The following is a 22,402-nucleotide window of genomic DNA, read 5'->3' as shown; positions in this document are numbered from 1 at the left end:
CAGCTTCCTGAACCATCTCCTGCATTCGCCTGTACCTCTGTACCCGGCCCCCTACTGTATTGTTCCCCGATTCTTGTATTCATGTATGTATGAACCTTATCTGATCTTCCAACTATGCAATGTATGTATGTACCTTAGCTTACCCCCCCTATTATGTAACTATGCTATGTATGTATGTACCTTAGCTTATCCCCCCCATATTCTGTAACTTGTACTCTGGTGCACCCTACAAATTAATAAACATCGGGGTGCTGCAGGCCATGCCCCGATAAGCCCTACTTTTCTTAAACAAAAATTCCACTAGGATGCACATTACTCTGTGTTGCAAACACATAAATGGCATACAATTACATTGAAAGATAAGAGGCAGATGTCAGCTTGGAAACGAATTGGGGGATAGGTTGTGGCAGACGTTAGGCCAACATACGTTGTTGTACTCAATGTGGCTCCCATTAGTTGGTTTCAGATGCACAAAATGAGCTGTGTTGTAAACAGCGGGAGACTGTTCTTACTTATCTCCTACTATGGGTTTGGTGGTGTGAGCCTTTATTTTTGGTTGAAATGTCATACTATGGAAAGGTGCCCAACCTACAGCAACTACATTGGTATATGTCCTTTGTGAAATCTCATAAGCTCTGTGCGTTCCCAGCCTGTGCAATTCCTCACCAGTGGATCTTTGCTATACTGTGAACAGGGTCCTCTCAAAGCACTGATTTGAGTTTCGTGTGGCCTCTTCATGCTTTGGAACCTGCCGGTTAAAAAGGTGGGGGTTATGCATGTGTAAGTGGGAGGAGATCAGAGGATAATATTGGGGCACCTTTGTGAATCAGGAGATATCATTGTCCATGTGTAGTTCTTTGTGGCTAATGCAGCAGGGCTTTGTAGCTCAGGAAGCCGGAGCCGTCCCATGTTTGTGTTATTCCTGTTTGTGTTGAAGTGGCAAAGGTCAATGATGGAGTTGGAGAGTTTATAAAATGCTTGCTGTCTTGTCACAGGAAGGTAGGTGGATGATGCGATTGTGTAGTTGGGTGTGTGGCTGTGCAGGAAGATCAAAAGGGCACCAGATCCTTCATAATGCACTAAAGGTTGCAAAGACAACTTCATTTACCACCCTTCTTGGGGTAGTGCCTGTGTCCATACCGTACTTTGGGTCAATGTAATGTAGCACTGCATTGTCGTATTTCTGTGAAGCTTGAGAAGGCCCTTTAATTAAATCATTACCTGAATGAAGCAGTTTATGGAGATAAGTTTTATCTGTTATATTGTGATGAGTTGTTACTGGCATCCTTGTACAGCAGTGTTCGACAATGCATACTACAGGTGGTCGCAGTACAGTACAGCATACCTAGACACAGACATCTTACTTAAATTATATTATATTGTGTTGTGTGATTTTTGTTTTTACCCCCTTGAGATGCTGCATAATAGATATGTGCGGGCATGTCGATATCATGCCTAGTAGTGCGTGTTTGGTTCATGTGGGTATAGAATAGGTGAGCAGGATTTGTGGCTGATTGCTTGGTTAGCTCAGTGATTTCAATGATGCAGGAAGCGTGTTGGAGTGGTGCATTCACCGGTATTGCTTTCCGACTGCTGTCGGATGGGTAATTCATTTCCTGTTTTTTTTTTTCTTTTGTCCTTCACTGTTTTATTAAAGATCAAAACAAACAAGAAAAGACAGGCTGGGGTCAGCCACTTTCAGTATCCAGTCATAAGAGAAAAAAAAAAACAAGAAGTAAGAACTAAACGCAAGACCTGAGGCCATCTCTCACACTCAAAAGAACAGTGAATGTTTGCATATCGACAGCTAAACAAGACTTAGTTACAAAATACCATAGAAATATAAGTGAACAGAAGGGCACAGAAAAATCAGTTGGATAATTACAGCAGTGGACACACTTCAACATTCTTAACAGGGTATAGGAGGACGTATCTTCGAGCTTGTGATGTACAGCTGGGAAATCATTCTGAGTAACAAAGGCTATAAAGGTGTTCCATTAAACCAGTAACGTGGACATCTCACCTGTAGTAGCAGCCTATATCTTGCTCATAGCCGCCACAAACCAAACTTGAGGCCACCATTCACTTATTCAAGGGGAACGGGAGATTGTCCAGTTCTGGGCTTATACCACCCTAGCAGAGACCAGAAGGTGAGTGATCAATTTTGAGAGCAACCCTCTCAGCTTGTATAACCCTGCTGGGTCTTCATTCCCTAGTATGACCACTTGTGTGCCCGCACGTAGCTCTACTCCTGTGATTGCTTTAATCTGGGCAAGAACCTCCTTCCAATAATTTTTAATAGAACCACAGGACCACCATATATGATAAAGCGTGCCAAGGGCTTGGAGGCATCTCCAGCAAAGGGGCGATAGGGCAGGGTTTATCTTATGGAGCCGTCCATGGGTAAAGTTTCACCTACAGAGTATTTTTGTAACTGTTTTCCTTTAATGGAACGCACTTAAAAGATTTTGCAGCCCTAGACCACATGTTGTACAATGATACTTCATCTATCGGGAACCCCAGGTCTGCTTCCCACCGGGCCATATAGAAATGCGGGGGCTTAAAACTGTTAGCATTGAGGATTTTATATAGGGGGGAGACCTTCCGGGCTTGGGTCCCCCCCCAAGAAACAAGTCCTCAAACTGGGTGGTGGACTTTTTAGCCTGCTTGGCTATTTTGGTTTTCAAGACCCAATGCTGCAACTGTATGAAACCAGATGTATCCTCTTCTTCAACCATAAACATTTGTGCACATTGGGCAAAGGTTAATGTTTTCTCATTTTCAAATAGCTGGCCTATTCTCAGTAGACACCCTTCTTTCCAGTGGGTGAAGCCCCTCACCTGCTGCCCCAGAGGAAAGTCCAGAGTGCAAAATGCGCGTAAGTGGGGAAGGGAACGTAGTGACTGCATATTTACACGCTGCTCTGTCCCAATACTCCACTGTAATGATGCACATCCTTCTGTCCTGAGTAGGCAGGGAAGCATTTTAGTAGAAAGGTATAGTTGGCACTAGGATCAGAAATGCTTTTCAATCAAAGAACAGGGGACGAACTTGAATGTGCATGGGGTCATGCCAAAAGAACCTCTGTGGTACCAGTTAAGGCTTGCAAGCCGAAGAATGTGATAGTCTGCAGTTAGCCAGCATGCTCTGCTGCGTCTGAATGTTTTTGAGGCTTAGTTGAAAATGGTGGTGAGCCCAGTTCTCCTTTCTCTGCCACTGAATTACTTTCAGAATGAGACTTGAGAGACTTTGTTTTAACAAGAACGCGTTATGACGCATAGACTTTCAGTACTGTGGAAGCCGGAGAAGCCATCATGTGTGTGTGTTTTTTTTTTTTTTGTGGACATTTATAAATTGCCAGTGTCTTGTACCTATCCATAATCCACTTTTCTTCTATGAGAACTTTGTGCTGTCCTTCCTCGATTCCACTTGGCTTTGGGACTGTCTAGCATGATGGAGCGCTGGTGTCCCATACCTGATATCCAATTAGAGCGAGGTAGATTCTGCACCAGGTTGCCACGTAGGTATGGGGGTAGTTGATAGTCCGGTCAGGAAGACCGCATGGGTTCCCCAACAGTAAATCGCAACACTTGAGGGGATTCCTTACAAATCACCCTGCACCGTGCAGTGTGTGCCTCGGGAGTTGATGGTGCAAGGGTGCGGCACAGGGTGCTGAGCCCGAGGCACATGAAGGTAACGGGAAGAGAGACTGAAGAAGCCACAAAAAGGTAATGGCTCCAAGGTGGTTAAGCAAAGTAAGGAAAGAACAGGAGCGAAACAGATCAAGTAGCACAGGAGGTAGGTAATCCAGCAAAGTCGAGCAGGGAAATGAGGACTGGAAGAGAGATGGTAGAACTCCAGACTGAAGACTGAGAAAAGGGGAAGAAACCGTAGCAAAACACAACAGAGACTTTGAGACGTGCAGAGCTGGGTCATCATAATGAGGCGTTTATAGCTCCGCCGGCTGTTTCCCAGTTAGATGCCAGGCAACGTCTGGACGCTCCGAATTGGGCAAATTCCGAGCCAGGGACACTACACTGTTGTGCACGCACTGTTGGTGCACGCTCCTGTTCTATCCTGTGTGACCGGGGAGGCACACTGAAGCGCGCAAATGGATCCTGTGATGGCGGCACCATCCAGGGTAGAGCCTCCATGCTACCCTCGTCACCCAACGGACCGCCGGACTCCTGGGCAAGTGTGAGTGTACCCTGGCGTGTAACGGGGACTGTACCCAACGAAAAAGGTTGGAAGATGAGGATGCGAGGTGGATGGAAGACCAGAGGGGCAGAGCTTGTTTTTGTGCTATCCCTTGCATCTCTGTGCACTGAAAATGTGTGCCTTTTCTGTAAAAGCTTGAAGACAGAACAGCAAGAATGGCATTTGTCCAAGGTAGTTTGGCCCCTTGAACCAAAGTTACAATCTGAAGACGATGATGGGAAACTGTAGGAAAAGAATTTTGTTCTGATTAAAGGTGAGACGGATGTAGCAGAGTTTAGGTTACGTTGAAGGGGGTGGCTTGAAAAATTCCTTTTGCAATGTGCTTGTGTAACTTGAAGAGGATTCCTTGAAATGTCAAGTGCATTGGCCTGGGGTTGGACATGTATTCTCTGCTTTTACTCCCTTCCCCTTTCATCCATACTACATGGGCGTCCCTTCCAAGGGACGGGAGACGGAACCTTTTTCACCAGAAAAAAACCTTCTTCCCCTTTAAATTTAGAGGTGTGAGGCCCAGGGAGCATGTGCTGCCCTGACTCTGCCCTCCGGCACCACACCTCAGTCCCCTTTTCCGTGTTGACGGGAACAGGCCGAATTCGCCAGCGCTCCTGGGTTTGTCTTTCAGCCATGTAATTCCACGCGCGGATACTTCTTCTTTGTCTTTTTTTTGGGTCTTTTTATCATTCAGGTTACTTGGTCCTCAGGCGTCGCGCTCTTCTCCGGCGCATGTCAACTTCCACAGGGTTCAGCAGGTATCCATCCTGCAACGGGCTCTTCCCAACTTCAGATCCCCACGCCCTCTGTCTACGTTGCCTTGGCCCAGACCACGGTTGGCAAGCTTGTACAGCGTGTGGCTCCCTGTCATCGAAAGCGCTGAAGAACAGACTAACCAGGTGGAGGGAGCTCTTCCAGAAGTCACCTCCAGAGGACCTCAAGAACTTTGAAATACCGAGCCAGGGCCAAGGTAGGGTTCCTATGTTCCATCGCACCCCGCAAATGAGACTCCTTTCCAAGGACTCTCCCGCGCGGGAGGGACCGTTCAGGTCCTTGTACCAGCATGGGCACCGAGGCTGCTGCAGCTACTGGCCTTCGGGCTGAGGGATCCTCGGATCCTCCCGTAGGAGTGTTGAGGGACCGGAAGGTTCTAGTACCGGATTGTCATCCGATGGGCTCTGCCCTTGTACCAGCAATATGGCAGAGGGGCTACGCCCTAGTATCGGCAATACGTCCAATGGGGCGCCTAAACGCAGCTCTACCGACCTCTGGTTCAAGAGTGTCTCACCTACCGGGCTTAGGCCCGAGGAGCAGGGTAGGCCTTGTGATCCACACGCAAGAGTCTTGGAGGAGGCTGGCCCCAGCGAGCCGAGCTACACGTTGCTGGCACGTGGCAGGCAGCTCGACAACATGGCCACCATGCCAGATAGAGGCACCAGTCCGACTCCATTCCAGGAGTTCGGCGAAGAACTAGTGTTATGGTGGGACTGGCCTCAACCAGGTACGTGGCCTACAGCCTATGCCACTTAGGCGCAGGGCAGCTTCCCACTGTGTCCATACGGGCAGGCTATGCAGTGGCTCCAGAAGCTCCGGGCTACCCTATCAGTACCCCCTACAACCTCTCCGGCCAGTGCAGAGGGGTTCTTCGAGAGGTTCCTCGGGCTCATGAAGTCCTCTCGGATGGGTGTTCTCCTCAAGGACGCCATAAGGGAAGTCTTCCCGACTATGCTAGCAGCACCACAAGCGCCTCCGCCAGCTCACCTGGCGTAACCGCTGCCTCCGGCTTCCCAGCCAATTCCTCAGGCAGTTCCATACCAGCCTCTGCCTCCTCCTCAGCCTTTGGCCGTGGTCACTGTACCCCAGCCTCCGGCTACTCCTCCACCTCCACAGCATCCTCCTGATCCGCAGGATACGGATGAGGAGGAGAATCCGGACACGTCATCCTCAGTCAGGGCCTTCCACGAACGTCTTGTGGGACTGGCGGAGTACCTGGGCCTACCCCAACCTGAGGTTGAGCAGCCGGCAGAGGGGGTTCTGGCTGAAGTCCTCACGTGACGCGCCTCTGCCAAAACGGGGATTCCAGTGCAAACCGATGGAGTCACCCTGGCCAAGAAGGGTTGGCTCAAGCCACACTCTGTCCAGCCGGTCAATTGACGCCTGGACGCCAAGTACAGGCAGATGGAGGTGGGATACACTCTTGCTCTCGGCCCATCCTCAGCCACACTCCTCGGTGATCGCTGTGGCATCGCTATACTCCAAGCCTCAGTTGTTCTCAGCCTACCCCTCTGCAGTGCTGCTAGGCAAGGAGAAGATCTTGGAGGCGTACAGGAAGAAACTCTATTTCAACGCGTCTTCGCATCTTTGTCAGGACAACACCGATGCCATGCTGGCGGCCGCTAACCAAAGGTTATGTTGGGAAATTACAGACTTCCTCCCGGAACTCCCTGTGCAGAGCCAATCACGTTTTAAGACGGGGCTGGCTGAGGGCAAGCTGGTGGCCAGGACCTCATGGAATCCACCGTGGTCCATATTGACATCTCTGGCCGTGCCATCTGTATCGCCACGGACATGAGAAGGACAACCTGGCTCCGGGCGACAAAATTCAACCTGGACGTCCAGGAACGCATATTAGATCTACCTTTCGCAGGGGGGACGCTCTTCCACTCCACTATGGACGAAGAGCTGGACAAGAAGAAAAACCACTCACAAATGGCCAAGTCTGTATCCATCTTGACAAAAACCATGCCCAAGTCTTACACCCAGTCACAGCAGCGGTCCTACAGGGGGTGTACGCATGGAGGGGTCTGCAGCTTCCAGGAACGGAAAGCCAGGCAGCCGGACCGCTCGCCATCAGAACCGTCGCAAGCAACAAAAAGTGGCTGGGGGTAAGGGCTTTTTCCAGACGCACTCCTCCACGACAGACTCTGAGGGAAAGAAGGCAGGACACGCCCCTTCAGGTCCACGTGTCTCCAGTGGGGGGGCAGGCTTCCTCTCCATGCACATGTCTGGCGCCAGAATTTAGAGAACCCCTGGTTCCTCTCCGTAGTATCCACGGGGTAACACCTACCTATCCCAGCCTCTCCCCCTCCTCCCCTCCACTCCCACAGGTTGGACCAGCAACTCTTGTGGCAGACATCCGGTCGCTCGTAGAGAGCCAGGCAGTTGATGAAGTCCCAGCCCCCCAGCGAGGATTGGGCTTTTACTCCAGGATTTTTGCCACTCAGAAAAAGAACCAGGCGGGCCTGAGAGTTGTGCTGGACCCTCAACCTCTCCTTGCCTCTATAAAAATTCAAGATGGTTGCGCCAGCTTTTATACCGGAGACATAGTGCAAGGGAGACTGGATGTGCTCCCTGGATCTGAAGGACGCGTACGTACACATCCCGATTTGGCAGCCCCATCGTTCATTCCTATGGTTCAGGATCATGGGCTAGCATTTTCAATACAAGGTCCTTCCTTTTGGCCTCAATTCGGCCCCCGGGGTCTTTACAGGGCTCATGAATACAGTGGCTGCCCTCCTCAGAGCGCAGGGCCTCCAGATCTACCCATACCTTGACAACTGGCTCGTCAGGGCTATATCTCATGGTACATGGTTCACCACTCTTCCCATGCCCTTGTGAACACACTGCATGATCTGGGCAGCTGCAGCCCAAGCAGACTGACATTCTTGGGCCTCATCTGGGACACATGCTCCGAGAAGGTATTTCCATCTGAGGACAAGATCTCGGCCATCAAGAGGGCCACCACCCACTTCCTCAGCAAAGAGGTGACCTCAGCATGGTGGTACCAGCATCTCTTTGGTCTCTTGAGATTGGGGAGGATTGTGCTGCACTTCGCGGCCTCATGGAACCAGGAGCAGGGCTCCCAATCCGAGATGATCAATGTTCCTCCATCTCTTCACCGGGACCTAGCATGGTGGTCCAGGGACTGCACCCTGCGGATGGGCAAGCCCTTTAGGCTTCCCACCATGACCACAGACTCCTCACTCGAGGGCTGGGGAGCCACTCTGGACGATCTCTCGGTCCACGGCACCTGAGCTCGACAGGAGCAGGGATAGTACATCAATTGGTGAGAGCTGAACGCCATCTGGCTAGCACTTAGAGCATTCCTACCACTTCTCAGGGGCAAGGATGTCCTTATCCAGACAGACTACTTGACCAGCATGTACTACGTCAACAAGTAGGGAGGCACCAGATCCCCTCCTCTGTGCAGACTAGCAATCAGCATGTGGGGGTGCTCCCTGGAAAAAGACCTCTACCTCACGGCAGTCCATCTCCTGGGGGAATGTAACTTAGAGGCGGACAGACTCAGCCGGTTGGGAGCAGACAATTACGAGTGGCAGCTAAATGACCTTGTTATTCAGGAGATCTTCAGCAGGTGGGGTCATCCCCAGTTCCATCTCTTTGCCACCTGGCACAACAAGAAGTGCCCTCAGTTCGCCCCTTGGCAGGGACAGGGCCCCAGCTCCCGGCTCCCTGGGCAACGCATTTCAGCTTCACGCCCACTCCCCTGATTCACAGTGATTTGCAAGATCAAGGAGTCTCGCCAACTCAACATCAATCTAATAGATCCATGGATGATCCATGGCCAGGCCATGGTTTTCGGAGCAGCTCAGCCTCTCGGAGATGCCTCCGATTCACCTCCCGACGGCCCAGCACATCTTCTGGCACAGCAGAGGGGCAGGGTCATCCACCCTGCCCCTCAGAAATTAGCTCTCACAGCGTGGTGCCTGAGCAGATAACTCTGCAGCACTTCAGCCTCTCCCAGGCTAATCTGGAAATCGTCTAGGGCGCAAGGCTACCACGGCCCAGTATAAAAGTAAATGGACCAGGTTCTGCCACTGGGCAGACTCTAAGGAAATAGATCCCAGGCTTGTACTTTGGACGATATGCTCTCCTTCTCGGCGCATCTCGCCTACTTGGGGGTCCAGGTGGACACCTGCCGTACATACCTCGCAGCCATCGGGGCTTACAGGACTCTGAGGAGGGGATCTCCTCCTCTTCAAGAAACATTTGACGGGGCTTGCAAGGCTCTACCTGCCCATCAATAGGCTGCATCCCATGTGGGACCTTAACATAGTCTTGGGCGCCCTGGTGCTCAAACCGTTTGAGACAATGACGTCCGCGGACATCAGGAGGGTCACCATCAAGACAGCCTTACTGGTCGGCCTCACCTCGGCTCGTAGAGTCGGCGATATCCAGGCACTGGTTGTCTCGAAACCATATACTAACTTTCACAGGGACAAAGTAGTCCTGCGGACACACCCAGCATTTCTTCCTAAGGTGCCGTCTGCTTTCCACTTGAACGAGGAAATAGTCCTTCCCATGTTTTTTGCCAATCCTAAGGACGAAGCACAGAGAATGCTGCGCTGCCTGGATGTCATGCGTGCCCTGAAGTTCTACTTGGACAGGACCAAGGGCTTCTGCATATCGGATGCCCTGTTTGTCACCTTCAGAGGCTATCAGGCCTCCAAATCCCGCTGGATGGCCATCAAAGAAGTATACGAGGGCCAGCACAAGCCGCTTCCGGCCAACATACATGCCCACACATTCGGGGCCAACGCACCGGCCATCGCATTCCAGCGCCATGTACCTTGGCAAGTCATAAGCAGGGCGGTACTTGGGCCACTCCCTGTGCTTTCTGCAAGCATTACTGTTTGGATGCCGGCTCTAGATTTGACGCTGCTTTCGGACAGGTGGTTCTCAGAAAACCTATTTGCTTAAGGAGGGTCTCCTCTCCACCCTGGGGTTACATTCAGTTGTAATCGCCCATGTACTATGGAGTCCTTATTCCCCTTTCCTCCATATGTCCACCAACCTGCCCCCCTAATAATACTGGTGTCATGAGGCAATGTTAAGTCTATTGTCGACGCGTCAATGGTGACTGAGGTGTGGCACTGAAGGGCAGAGTCAGGGCAGTGCATGCTCCCTGGGCCGCACCCGCGCGCCTCTATATTTAAAGGGGAAGGTTTTTTCTGGTGAAAAAGGATCCGTCTCCCGTCCCTTGGAAGGGACTCCCATACAGTATGAAGGAAAGGGGACTAAGGACATGTTGTTCACTACGGTGAGTAACTTATAATTTCTTGAATATTTTGCTGATTTGTGGGGAAGCCTCTTTGTTGAGGCCAGCCTAAGGGCTCCCAACAGTCTAAGCAGGACTTTAAGAAATCATAGGGGGCGTGGTGGCTCATTTGGGGGCGTGGCTTGAAAAGTACACAAACGGAGTAAGGTATGCAAACAAATATCTAAATGTATGTAAACATTTATTTTTTTGTTTGCGTAGCTTACTATAGTTTGTGTACTATGCAAGCCATCTTTTATAAACATAGAAATATAGATAACATATTTCTATGTTACACTAACTTCCTCCTGTGACCACTCGGGCCCCCAACACCCGCCACCCGCCTTCACCCCTTACCCCGCTCCCTCCCCCCGCCTCTTTGAAGACCCAGACTGTGACATTTGGGAGCGATATAGGGATATCTCTCACGTTCGACACTCATTTACAATGAGGGTGCTGAACGGGAAAGGTGTCCCACTGGCAGGACAATGAAGGTGCCCAGCAGGAACACAGTGTTTATGCTCAGCACACCCATTGTCCAGGACACCTTTACCCCATCACTTGAGCAGAGCATTTGAAGTGGGAGCGATTTACACGTGATGGCTCATTTAAGAGACCATTGTTTTGGAAAAGACGTTCTCTTAACGTTTAAGAATTGCAAAGGAGAATTTTATTTTGAAAGCACAAGCAAAGTACAAGTTAGCTGCCTAAAATATGTGCCCTCGTGCAGGATAGTTTAGCACTGTTTTTGTTTGATATATTTAATGATCTGCCTTATTTTCACTGGTTCGTGTTTAACATATCAAAAAGAGACTATTCTAGGTAGAATGTAACATTTTTCTCACATTATATACATATGAAGCATGATCTAGTCAAACATTAAAAAACAAATGGGTAACCTTTTCACACATTACGAGTATTGTAAGTCTCGAAAGTACGTTTTCAAAATCCACAGGCCAGTTTTTGCCTTCTGCTGAATTGCATTCTGGTATTTGTAGTATTAGATTCACCGTGGGGGGAGGGTGGGTAGTGCCATAATTGTTCACGTTTTGCCTAGCATATTTCTAGGAGGAGTTAGAGATTTATGTAAGTACTTTACTATACTATGTACATGTTGTGAGTCCTCTTTATAAAACAAAGTACGGTTGAAAGCCAAACATGGGGGTGAGGAGTGGGAATGATGAGGGCAAGTGAGCCATGAACATTTGCTCATGGTGTGGCAAGAGCGGTTGCAGTCCTGGAGACTGGAGTGGTTATTTTTCCTGGTTGTGGTCCTGTGCTTATTTCGGGGCACAATTTAAGGATACATTTGGGCAGGCAGTGTCAGTTGACTTTTTTTGATATTAAAAAAACGTTTACTTGCTAATACGATTTCACCCCAGGGTTTGTTTTCAGTGCAGACGCTTACACCCCAAGACTACATACAAGTGTCATTAAAGCACATGTCTCATATTTGGATGTTGCTTTCCATGGGATATATCATCATAAATTGTTGGATTTAAAAGGTGGGCGCCTTTTTATACTTTGCCAGCATAGTTATTGGAAATTCTCCTCTCTCTGGTTATTTTTCCAGGTTTAATAATTTTTTGGAAATTCAAATGCTCCTTTGTTTTGTCACTTTCTTCTAAGGCAGTGGTATTCACACATTTTCATACTAAGCCTCCTTTGATTAAAACTTGTTTCTGCCCACCCCCACCTAAGGTTTGGCCTCCCTAGGGAGCCCAAATGATGCGTGGGAGGTGGAGGGGCTGGTTTAAGATGACTTATTTTAATAGAAATGTATAAACAGTACAACATCTGCGTATACTGTTCTAAGGGGAAAGGTCAATTGAACTAAATGTGTATAATTTCACTTTCAGAGAATTTTCACTCTGCATACATTCATGTGTGGTGTTTTGTTGCTACAGGGGCACATTGCAGCAGGAATAGGAAAAAAAGCCACACGATTTACAGGAATGTGTAAATATATAACATCTCTGCAACAGTCAACTTACCTGATGAGATGTCTTTGCAACATTCTGCTGCAGCATCCCCTGGTTTGCCCTGCTCTGGCATGCCCACCACTATTAATCAAGATGCATGCTAACACGTCACTGAGCTTGAACACAGCAGGAGAGGAGGCAAACACTGCCACAGCCAGTAATCTAGATGCCCAGAACAGAACATCATTTTACGTTAAGAAAGGGCTAGACTGGCTGCCCCACATGTCAGTCTAGCCAAGTAATAACTCGTACCATGGTACCATGGTACGAGTTATTACTTGGCTACACTAGCATTTGGGCCAGCCAGTTTAGCCGTTTCTTACTGATGCGTACATTTTTTTTTCTGGGCATCCATGATCTACCAAGTATGGTATGTGTTATTACTTGCCTAGTCTGGCATTTTGGGCCAGCCCGTCCAGCCCTGTCTTACTGTGGCATGACAATTTATTCTGGGCATCCTGTGTGGGACAGCACTGTTGCTGTGTGTTCCTACTCTACTAGCTGCCAGTAGAATAGTGGTCTAGAGCAGGACACGGACAGCAGTGTGGATGTAATATCCTGCCCTGTACTCCCTATGCACAATAGGGGGCATAGCAGTAGCACGCTCTATGTCCCACTCCAGGCTGTTAATTGCACTGCCCCGTCACCCACCCCTAACTCTTGCAATGTTGGATACTACCCTGGGCTCCATGGTGAAGAGAAACGGGCAATTGGCAGGCGTACGTTGGACTTTTATTCCAGCTGCTGCTTATGCGGTGTCCATCATGAAGCCTCTGCAAGCGTTAGTGTCCCAGACGCTTTTGCTGCATGCCTCATAGGCGGCAAATCGTTTATGCTCTGTTTCCACAAATGCATGCCTAATGGGCAACAGTTTAATCATTGGCTGATATGAGAGGTTATTTATAATGCGCTTAATACCCAGCGGTTTCGAAGCACGGACCCGGGGATCGAACCTGTGCTGCTCCGTGTCGTCTTGCTTCCAAGGCGAGCACATTGCCTCTGAGCTATCCTCCCGAGACACCCAGTTTAAGAGTGGCCCTTTCCCCTCAAAAATCAGCTTAGCTTAACTGTTAATGTGGATTGTTTGATTTGCAAATGTTGTGCACCTTACTTATAACAAGGTACATGTCTTTGTCAGACAGTGAATACAAGCAGATCAGTTTATTATAAAGTCTGCGGGCGTGCCTTAAGTTGCGATTTTAGCAAGACCTGTAGGAAAGGTTTTGGTGAGCTCAAGTTGTCCAATGTCCGGTGTAAAATAATCAACCATTCCTGGCTTTTAAGTTATTATGTTACATTTTGGTACTTGTAGTCAGGCATTTATAATGTGGGCAGGAGCACAAAATGACATGCTCTAAAAATGCCATATTTATAGAAAATGGCTTTAGGGCTTTGTTCTGCATATCTTCAATAAACAAGAGTGTAACTGAAGTAGTAGTTTTAGGCGAGGAAAGTAGGCTGTAGTTTGCCTGCATTACTATATATCTGGTGGCCTTTAGAATTCTCATATTGAGCAGCAACTGTGAAAATAGACTACTGATGTGCATTAGCAGTGAAACCATTTATCTCTCCTAACCAAGTTTTTTCATCCCATGGAACCCGGTATACCTGTATGTAGATCCGCAGAGAGCCTGTGCAACGTGTATGTGTATGTTATATTTCTGTCAGGGCCATCTCTGTGCTTACAAGATAATAGTAACACCTATTGTACCACAAAACAAAGCTGTATGTTCCTTTAGGCACCTTAAAAATGAATTCCGTGCTTTTAACTACTTTGTTGCAACTATTGTTGCAAATCTGGCAACTTTGTTGAAGACACAGCTCTAGTACATAAGATTTACCTCATCATTCTGGCATGGATGGCCTCACATGGCCTCTGCCTGAATGATGATAAAACAGAGATACTGGGTACCGACTCCAACCTTAAAAAACTTAGCCCTAACTACAGTGCCTTCAATATAGACGGTAATATAATCAAAGTGGCAACAGAGGTAAAAACACTAGGCTTCTTGACTCCACTTTATCTTTCAAAAAACAAGTTAACGCTTTGGCTTCCTCCACAGCCTACACTTGCAAATTAATCAGGGCCTGCAGACCTTACCTGTCCACAACCAATTGTATCACACTAGCCAATGCCCTAGTAATGTCCAAACTGGATTACTGTAATGCCCTTTATGCGGGAGCCAATAAAACTGTCACTAACAAATTGCAAATATTGCAGAGTAATGCTCTTAGAGCAGCCCTTGACATACCCCACAGAGCACATATATCTAATATTAGGAAAGACGACCACTGGCTGAAAATCAATGAGAGTTCTTCTTAAAACACTATCTCTCACACACAAAGGACTGAACAACACTGCGCCCCCTTACATCTTGGCTAGACTGACTAGAAAATCCTCTACTCACCATACCAGAGCCTCTATCCACTCCCTACTTGAAACGCCCAGATTTAGACCAACTAAGGCAGGCGGAGCTAGCTTCCCTGTAGAGCGGCCTGCGCTTGGAATTCACTCCCCATGGCATTGAGAGCTAATCTACCCTACTCTAGTTTCAGGAGTAAGGTGAAAAGTTGGCTCTGGAGTAACGACAACTAACCCACTGAACCTGGCCCTATCATTGCGCATAACCACCTTTGACTCCCCCGATACCAGACCTATGAGAGGGATTCACATTCCTGTATTTCTTGTATATTTGTATATTGGTTTTGTATATATGTTAATAACTCAAATAATGCATATTCTGTATGTATCCTTTTGTATGTACGCAACCCTAAGCCTAAGTATTCTTGTAACTGCTGCGCCTGGCTACCCCTGGGTTTTGGAGCGCATTATCAAATAATAAACTAAACTAAATCATGATACGTTTACAGCATTAGGCTAAAGGGTTCAGTATATTCTCACAAAAAAGCCACCCCGTAGCAGAAATCTAGTCTGTACCCATGTCTAATAAGACAGCTCATAGGAGACCGTCCATTTAACTCATTGTAATACTTGACATTTACGCTAAAACTGCTTACTGTTATGTTGTTAGGATTTATACTGCACACGGTTGCCTTTTCTACGTGCTGCCAGGGAATGTAAATTGTGAATTCCAACTGCTAGGAGCTTCTAGGACACCACTACCACAGTTCATGTAGGCAAATTTGATTAAGCTATGTATGTTCAGTACGACTGATTTGAAGTGTTGCACACATGCCAATATTATCCATTGCGTTTCAGAGACAGTAATCTAGTCCAGGGTTTACTTTTGCATTCTGGGACTTTTAGTCCTAAATTTATGATGGAGAAATCCAGGGCTACAAGTCCCAGGACTGGACTGCTGTTTCTCGAATGGAATGGATAATTTTTACATGCATGTTGCTAGGGCCTCTTTGTAAATCAACGTGCTTCCAATCGACAGATAACATAGTTTTCCTTATGGTGGTGTTAAATATGGTTTGTGTAATTTCGGGAGTCCCCTTTAGAGCAGAGGGTTTGGGGACTATATTCAGGTCTCAGTCTCAGCCAGATCTTTGTACCAAGGTAGTTTGCAAGCACGGGCACTGAGTACATTGGTTAAATGGGGATTGTTGACTCAGTACTTTTTCAACCACGTGTGAAGGAGTCTGCTTTTGCCCCCGTGGTTATTTTGCATATATTTGTATGGGGTGACCAAAAACGAAAACAAAAAAAACAGTGAGTGCTGTGCGCTTTGAAATCGCTCTATGCAACTGGGCTTCTGGCTCCTATCATGCTGGGCTGAGGCTATGTGAAGTGTTCGCATGCAACTTCAGAATTAGTAAGTGCTGCTCACTTCAAACTAGGAAGTCTGTTTCATCAATGGACCACTTCAGTCTTAATTGCATGGCGTAGGGGGGTACGAGAGGCATGGACAGGCCAAAGCTGTTTGGCAGGCCCAGAAGAAGGGGGAGGTGTAGATCAAAAAGCAGAATGCAGATGAGACATCTCAGCAAGTTATGGACTCGTACTGAAATTATGTTTAGACATGACTGTAAATCCTATGGCTTTATTCCAATTCTTGGTGCAAAATGTGCTATAAAATCGGCTGTTTAGTTCTGGGGCATGGGTTCTGCGCCCTTGCTTCCCCTGGTGTGGGAATTTCTGCCCCGTAGGAACATTCAAACGTTGGCACCCGTGATTGCAAGTACGCCCTACGAATGAGTGTGCTTAAAGGGTGAGATTTCAGATTCTTGCTCTCTTAAATTCCTAGACGGTTCCAACCATGCTTCATTTTGTCCCTCTAATTTTAAAGCAGCCGCCCGTGCACACTTGGAAAACGTCAGTGTGGTCGTTTCGAGAGTGCCTTACTCCCCTTTCCCTGACTACAGTGCAGATTTTCTCCCCGCCGTTACTCTGGTCCTCCATGCACACACATTCACCTACCGAGCCTCATACATTGAAAAAGATGCACACGATACCTGGCAGGCAGTGCGTATGTTCCAGACACCGCCTCCCTCCCCCAGAGACTGCCGCTCCACGCTCGCGCGCACTCTGTCTTCTGCCCGTCTGGGGCGCATCTGGTCCAGACCTGCTCTATCGCATAATGTAGACGGTGGCCGGAGGAGGGGCTGGTGGGTGACAATGAGTACAATATGAGATTAAATAGGGATGCATATTCCTCTGCCCCAACCGCCCTCCTCCATATTGGAAAGCAGTGTATGTGGTTTGTGCTGCACCAGTACAGTTCCATTGCAGTGGAGTGCGTGTGTTCCGAGCCGTGCTCTGCGTGTTTGAGCCCTTGATTGCTATTCCTGGCACACACGCACATGCACACACACAGACCCAACACACTCTGGAGATTAGGCAGTCGAGACCGCCCACACTCACTCTGCCGTTCTTTCATTTTCCCTTCTTTCTAATGAAACCTCCACGATCATTCGCGCGCCCTTTCCCATCAAGAGTTTTCACCCTACCCCCGAGCGGCAGCGAAGGGGCGCGCAAAGCTCCCCCTTTGGAGGGTCTAAAGGGGGGGAGGCGGGGGCGACGGCGGCATGCACTGTGTGCGACGGCAGCCTCATCATCTCTAGGCATCCGGTGTCTGTAGTGGAGAGGACCACTCTCGCATACTCCACGCCCCCTCCGCTCCTCACCCCCTCCATCTTCCCTCCTGCCTGCTGTGGGGAGTCTGCAGTCTGACATCCCCTCCTTCTATCCCAGTCCCGCCCCCAGCCCCAGCTCCCCAGGATGGAGGCTCCGGGGCCGCTTCTAATTACCTTTTATCCCCAAGCGGTCCATGAATAACTGGTATGGAAGGCTGCTGGAGAAGCAGAGGCAAAAACAGAATTGCTCTTCATCGCCTCTTTTTCTTCTCCTAAGGATCTGACCTGACTGTTGTGCTGTAAAAGAGGAGGCGGAGGAGGAAGAGCGAGGAGGGACGTGCCCCGAGATCATTGCAGGTACTGTTTGAAACCCTTCTGTTTTTCTGCCTTCTCTTGTTTCATGTGTTTTTGGTCACGTTGCATTGTCTGATCCATTGCCACCTCACTACTTTCCTCTATGGTTGCAGTGTGAAACGCTTTGCTGGCGCATTCGTGGGTGGAGAGCCAGGTGGTGGTGGTGGTGGTGGGGGGGAATAACAGGTGGAGGCGGTCGGATGGGTAATCAGGTGTTTGCCTGCAGCCTTGGGTGAGGGTTTGGTGGGCATTTTAACGGGAAACCCTAACCTGCTCTCTCCTTTGTTTGTCCTGAATCCTTTTTAAAGTATTTTAGCAGTCCCCAGCAAACGTGTGGGGCCAACAACTTAAAATAAGATGGTACACCCTGCTCTCTGATCCACGTGTTACCCTTCCACTCCCCAGTGGTCCATGTGACACTTTCGTTCTCACCACGCCTCCTTCTCCATCCCCACCCAGACTGGCATTTCAGCCTCCTCTGCGGACAAGCGCACGTTTGTAAGAGATTCTCATTTAATACCTTCTTTCACGCCTCAACACACTTGAAGTTCACTTGCACTGATTTGGACCACCTTCCACCCAACCTGTCTTCATGACACGTTTTGGCAGAGGTGGCATCAACCCAATCTGTGCGTGTGATTAATCCGCCGTTTTCTCCTTGTGCTATGCTGCCTTATACGTTTATCAAGTGGTTTGTAAAATATTCAGAGGTGATGATGAGCATGATTAGAATTACCATCATTTGGTTAATCTACATAACACAAGTGCAAAATTGTCTGAAAAGAAGAAACAAAAAACACTGCTTTTTTGATCTGGTCAGACCTATTATCATTGAGTAACTACTGCCGAGGGTCTGGCTATTTCTAAACACGACATTCTTCTGCAGTTAAGAGAACTGAGGTACAGCCAGGTGAAGTAATCTGACTGGGATCACACAATTTGATAAAAGTAGGGAACCTAAGGTAAGAACTCTGGTCTCTACAGCCAGCGACTCAAATATTACAAAATTATGTCTTGTTGGCTTTATTGTATGCACTGTTCTCATCACGTTATAAAGCATTTTTAAATGCTTGTTGGTATGTTGCTTTGGGCGATGGTCATAAAAATATGCAAGAGCTTTGTTAATTACTGCGGGTTTTCTGGGCTCTTCATGGCATAAATGGGTTTCATTTTGGGGGTATTTTCAACAAATATGTTGTGTTTTAGTTTAGCACTTCATGTTGGTGTACAGCCTGTATATGAACACATTTCATTGTTAAGAGCAAAGAGAACTGTTAAACAGGAGGAACATCGAGTGTTTTGCCTCGGTTCAAACATTTTGACCAAGTGGAGAAGCCGAGATTGGCAGCGTTGGAATTAGGCCTGGAAGAAGACAGAGCAAAGCTCCGGCAAATGTGGTCCTGCCGGAGCTCTGCTTTGTCCCGGGGGCCAGCCCAGGCAACTCACCGATCTTGTATGTCTTGCAATTTACATACTTTTGTTGTTTGTTAGGGTGAGTATTGTGACCAATTAAAAAGAGCAGAGTCCATCGTTCTGGCTGAATCAATATCACAGGCATGTTTGTTTAAAATTGTGGGCATTCTTGGATTCCCAAAATGCTCTTTGATTTTATGCAAATCGTCAGGCCTGGGTTCCATTAAGTGATGCTGTTTTGTGTGACCGACCTGGCCTGGAAGCGTCACACTCCACACTCCCCCTTCACCCCTCCTTCCCATCCCAAGGAGGAGAAGGGTTCCCAGGGTAACTATTTTTTTTCCATTTCTTGAACTGGCCACTAGCACACCTCGAGACGATAAGGTATTCTGCTAACAGGGTTTGATTTAAGCGTTTCAAACCTGAATGCCCAAGTCACTTGGGAGGCCCCTATGTGCCTTGGAAAATGTGGTGCTTTAGAGGTCATTTTTAGTCTGGCGATGAGCTTAAAGGGCCTGCCCCTGTTTGTCTTAAGGCAAACAAAAAAAACGCTAAACTGACCCTGGTCCCGTCAAACAGGCAAAAGATTCCCTGGCATGGCTCCTTCAAAGCTGGGCAAACTATGGTCCAGAGTGGCCCGGAGTTTCAGTGATGGAGGGTTGGAGTTTGTCAGGTGAAACCTGCTTGTCTGATGGTGGAGAAATATTAGCCCCAGTGCTACTGTGAATAAAGGATAGAGTAAAAGAGCAGTTGTTTTCCCCTTGGCATTGAAGTAGCTTGAGTGGGGACTGTGCATCTGGTCTCAGCCAGAAGAGGAGATCGATTGGTCCCTCTAATTCTGGAATTTACAAAAGAGGACCTAAACGTACCTCTGTATATCTGGCAATGAACAAGAATGGAGCTGCAGTGGAACCTGTGATTCTGTCGATGGGCAAAAAATGTGCGCCACTATGTCTCCTTATAATAGGCTCCTTGGTGACTGGTGTCAGGATAAGTTCTGCTGATCGAAAATGGTGCTGGAGTGTCTGCGTCATGCTACAGGAAGGGTGGCCCCTGTGTTTCTGGTGATACGGTGAAGGGCCACTGGAATGCCTGTCTCTGGTGAGAGTAGTGTCTGGGGACAGGATAACGAAGTCTCGCGTAATGTGCATGATGACAGATGGAAGCTACGCTGGAGGGCCGCTGTCTGGTGAGAGGACGTGTGGCCCTGGGTGTCTAATGATAGGAAGAAGAGATCTCTGTGGCTTTGTGGACATGAGGTGACGGGAAGAAGTGATTCCGGAGTGTCTGTCAGGCGAGCGTAAGTGGGGCTAAATGCTCATCTGCTGGCCAAACGAGTCGTTTGTGTGGCCCCTGTGTCTAGTGCATACATGCCAACATCCTGAGGCACCTGGGAGGGAGATTTCGTCCGAGAAATCAGGAGACATAAAGTTTGCCATTAGAATGAATTGGGGCTGGGATTATTTTAGGACGTGAAACGTGAAAAACATTTTTCACTGAAAAAATCGGGAGGGTTGGCATGTATGCTAGTGACAGGCGGTGGAGATGCCAGTGAATTGTCCGAGTTTTCCCGCGCCTCCAGGGCAGGGAGCCATGTCTGTCAGCTCACGCAGGCGGACTTTGCCACGGATAAGATGATGCAGCCGCTGAAAATGAAAGTGCAGCAATTACCGTACTGCGGCCAGAGGGGAGGGAAAAAGTCATTAGGATGAAGAGTCGTAGATGAAAAAGACGGGATCCAGGCATGCACAAAGGGAGTTGCAGTCCATTTTATGGTAGATACAATGAACGTGCGCGGAAAGAGAGGTTTACGAGGCGGAATCCTTTCAAGGGAACTCCACCGCTGAGTATAACATTGCAGCACTCTTAGCTCCTGAATACGAATGGTTGCATATTATATTGACGGACGGTGACGGTAAGGACAACTATCAAGGGCGGACATTGTATTTAATGGGTTGTGTTGAGCAGGGGCACAACGAAACCTACATTTCAAGAGTGGCTAACGCTTAACATGTTGGGAGAGTCTCTAAGCTTCGGAGGGGGTGGGCAGGGGCAAATATGTGTTTGGGGGGCATCTAACTTCTTTAGGCATTCTAGTGCAGCTTCAATTTTACAAGCAGTTAACTCTCACTGTTAAGTCTGAAAGCACCAATTTAAGGACTACTGTGAGAATGAGCATCCCCCTCCCCCCGCCACCTTTCCAATCACTTCCTTGGCATGCAAGTCCCATATCACGATTTCAGTTGTCTAAAAATAGATGCATATGAATGCAGGTGCTAACAGTGAAACGTTTTACGTTAGTAATGGCAGGGCCTTTCTTAACTGGGATGCCCAGGCACCTTTTAACATCTGTATTCTGTTGTTCTTTCTGACCAAGGCTCTGTAGGTCAGGCAGATCGAGTCAACATAGCCTAACTTTCGAGAGGTGCTGAAGCCCAGTCAGCTCAATAGTGTTGCACCACTGATTCTAGAGCATGGGTGCACAACTGATTTCTCTGGAGGGTCGAATGTACCACAAAAGTCTCATACAATGGGCCGGAGAGTGGATGGGGATGAGCAGATGGCAGGGCTGTCTGTCGGTGTGCAAATTTGAGTTAAAAAACATAAAACATGGGCTGTGATGTTCAATTTTGATTCTGTTTTTTTTTAACTCTTAACTGTGTGATAAACTCCATTACCACTTTGATCTATTAGTATTAGTGGCGTTCAATCATGTTTTAAATAGGCCTCATGATGCAAAGACAAAACTGAGTTTAGAACAGGCAGCACTTCGTTATTAAATTCAGTTGACTTGGAGGGCCATAAATAACATCCTGAAGGGCTGCATTTAGCCCACGGGCTGTATGTTGTGCACCACTGATTTAGAGGAAAGGCAAAACCACATCTCGACAGAGCTGTGTGTAACATGGAAACATGGAAGACCCACGGTGACCACAAATCCTATACACTCAAGAAAATAAGTTATATTTAAAGAAAACATGTACAGGTTTTTTCCTATTAAAATAGACATTTTTGTGGCAGCAAAAGGTTTGGAAATTGGTGGCAAGCCTGTACAGTGTAAGTTATTTACCGCCAGCAGTCTGGAAGACTACTCACGGCTTTTCCTTTTGATTCTGAAAGGAGATTTTGTCAGTTTTATTACACGGCACACTCCAGCCAGGGACTCCTTCCCAGATAATGAATGTGGCGTACAATAAAGCACTTTTTATTTTTAATAAACCACAGGTTCTTTTTTTTGTTGAGTAGGCCTCCAACCCGTCTCGCACCCAACCTCCTCAAGCACCCCGTGTCACAATGGGATAGGAATCAGGCCAGTGTGTATTAAAAACATATTTATTAATGTATT

The 22,402-nt window shown here is 47.9% G+C and overlaps 1 protein-coding gene across 6 annotated transcripts in view; it reads left to right on the top strand.

Moving 5' to 3' along the window:
• RAI1 (retinoic acid induced 1) overlaps positions 1-22,402 on the top strand; it is a 2,051,579-nt gene that overhangs the window by 413,443 nt on the left and 1,615,734 nt on the right. For all 6 annotated transcript variants that reach the window (XR_011302221.1, XR_011302217.1, XR_011302220.1 and 3 more), the window contains exon 2: positions 17,567-17,646. The gene's annotated coding sequence lies outside the window, so the exon portion shown is untranslated. The remainder of the gene's footprint in view (positions 1-17,566; positions 17,647-22,402) is intronic.

The sequence above is a fragment of the Ambystoma mexicanum genome, chromosome 2p (assembly GCF_040938575.1).
Source record: "Ambystoma mexicanum isolate Mex_15411 chromosome 2p, UKY_AmexF1_1, whole genome shotgun sequence".
NCBI lineage: Eukaryota > Metazoa > Chordata > Amphibia > Caudata > Ambystomatidae > Ambystoma > Ambystoma mexicanum.
The sequence above is the reverse complement of the archived record's forward strand: the minus strand, read 5'-3'. Positions and strand labels throughout refer to the sequence as shown.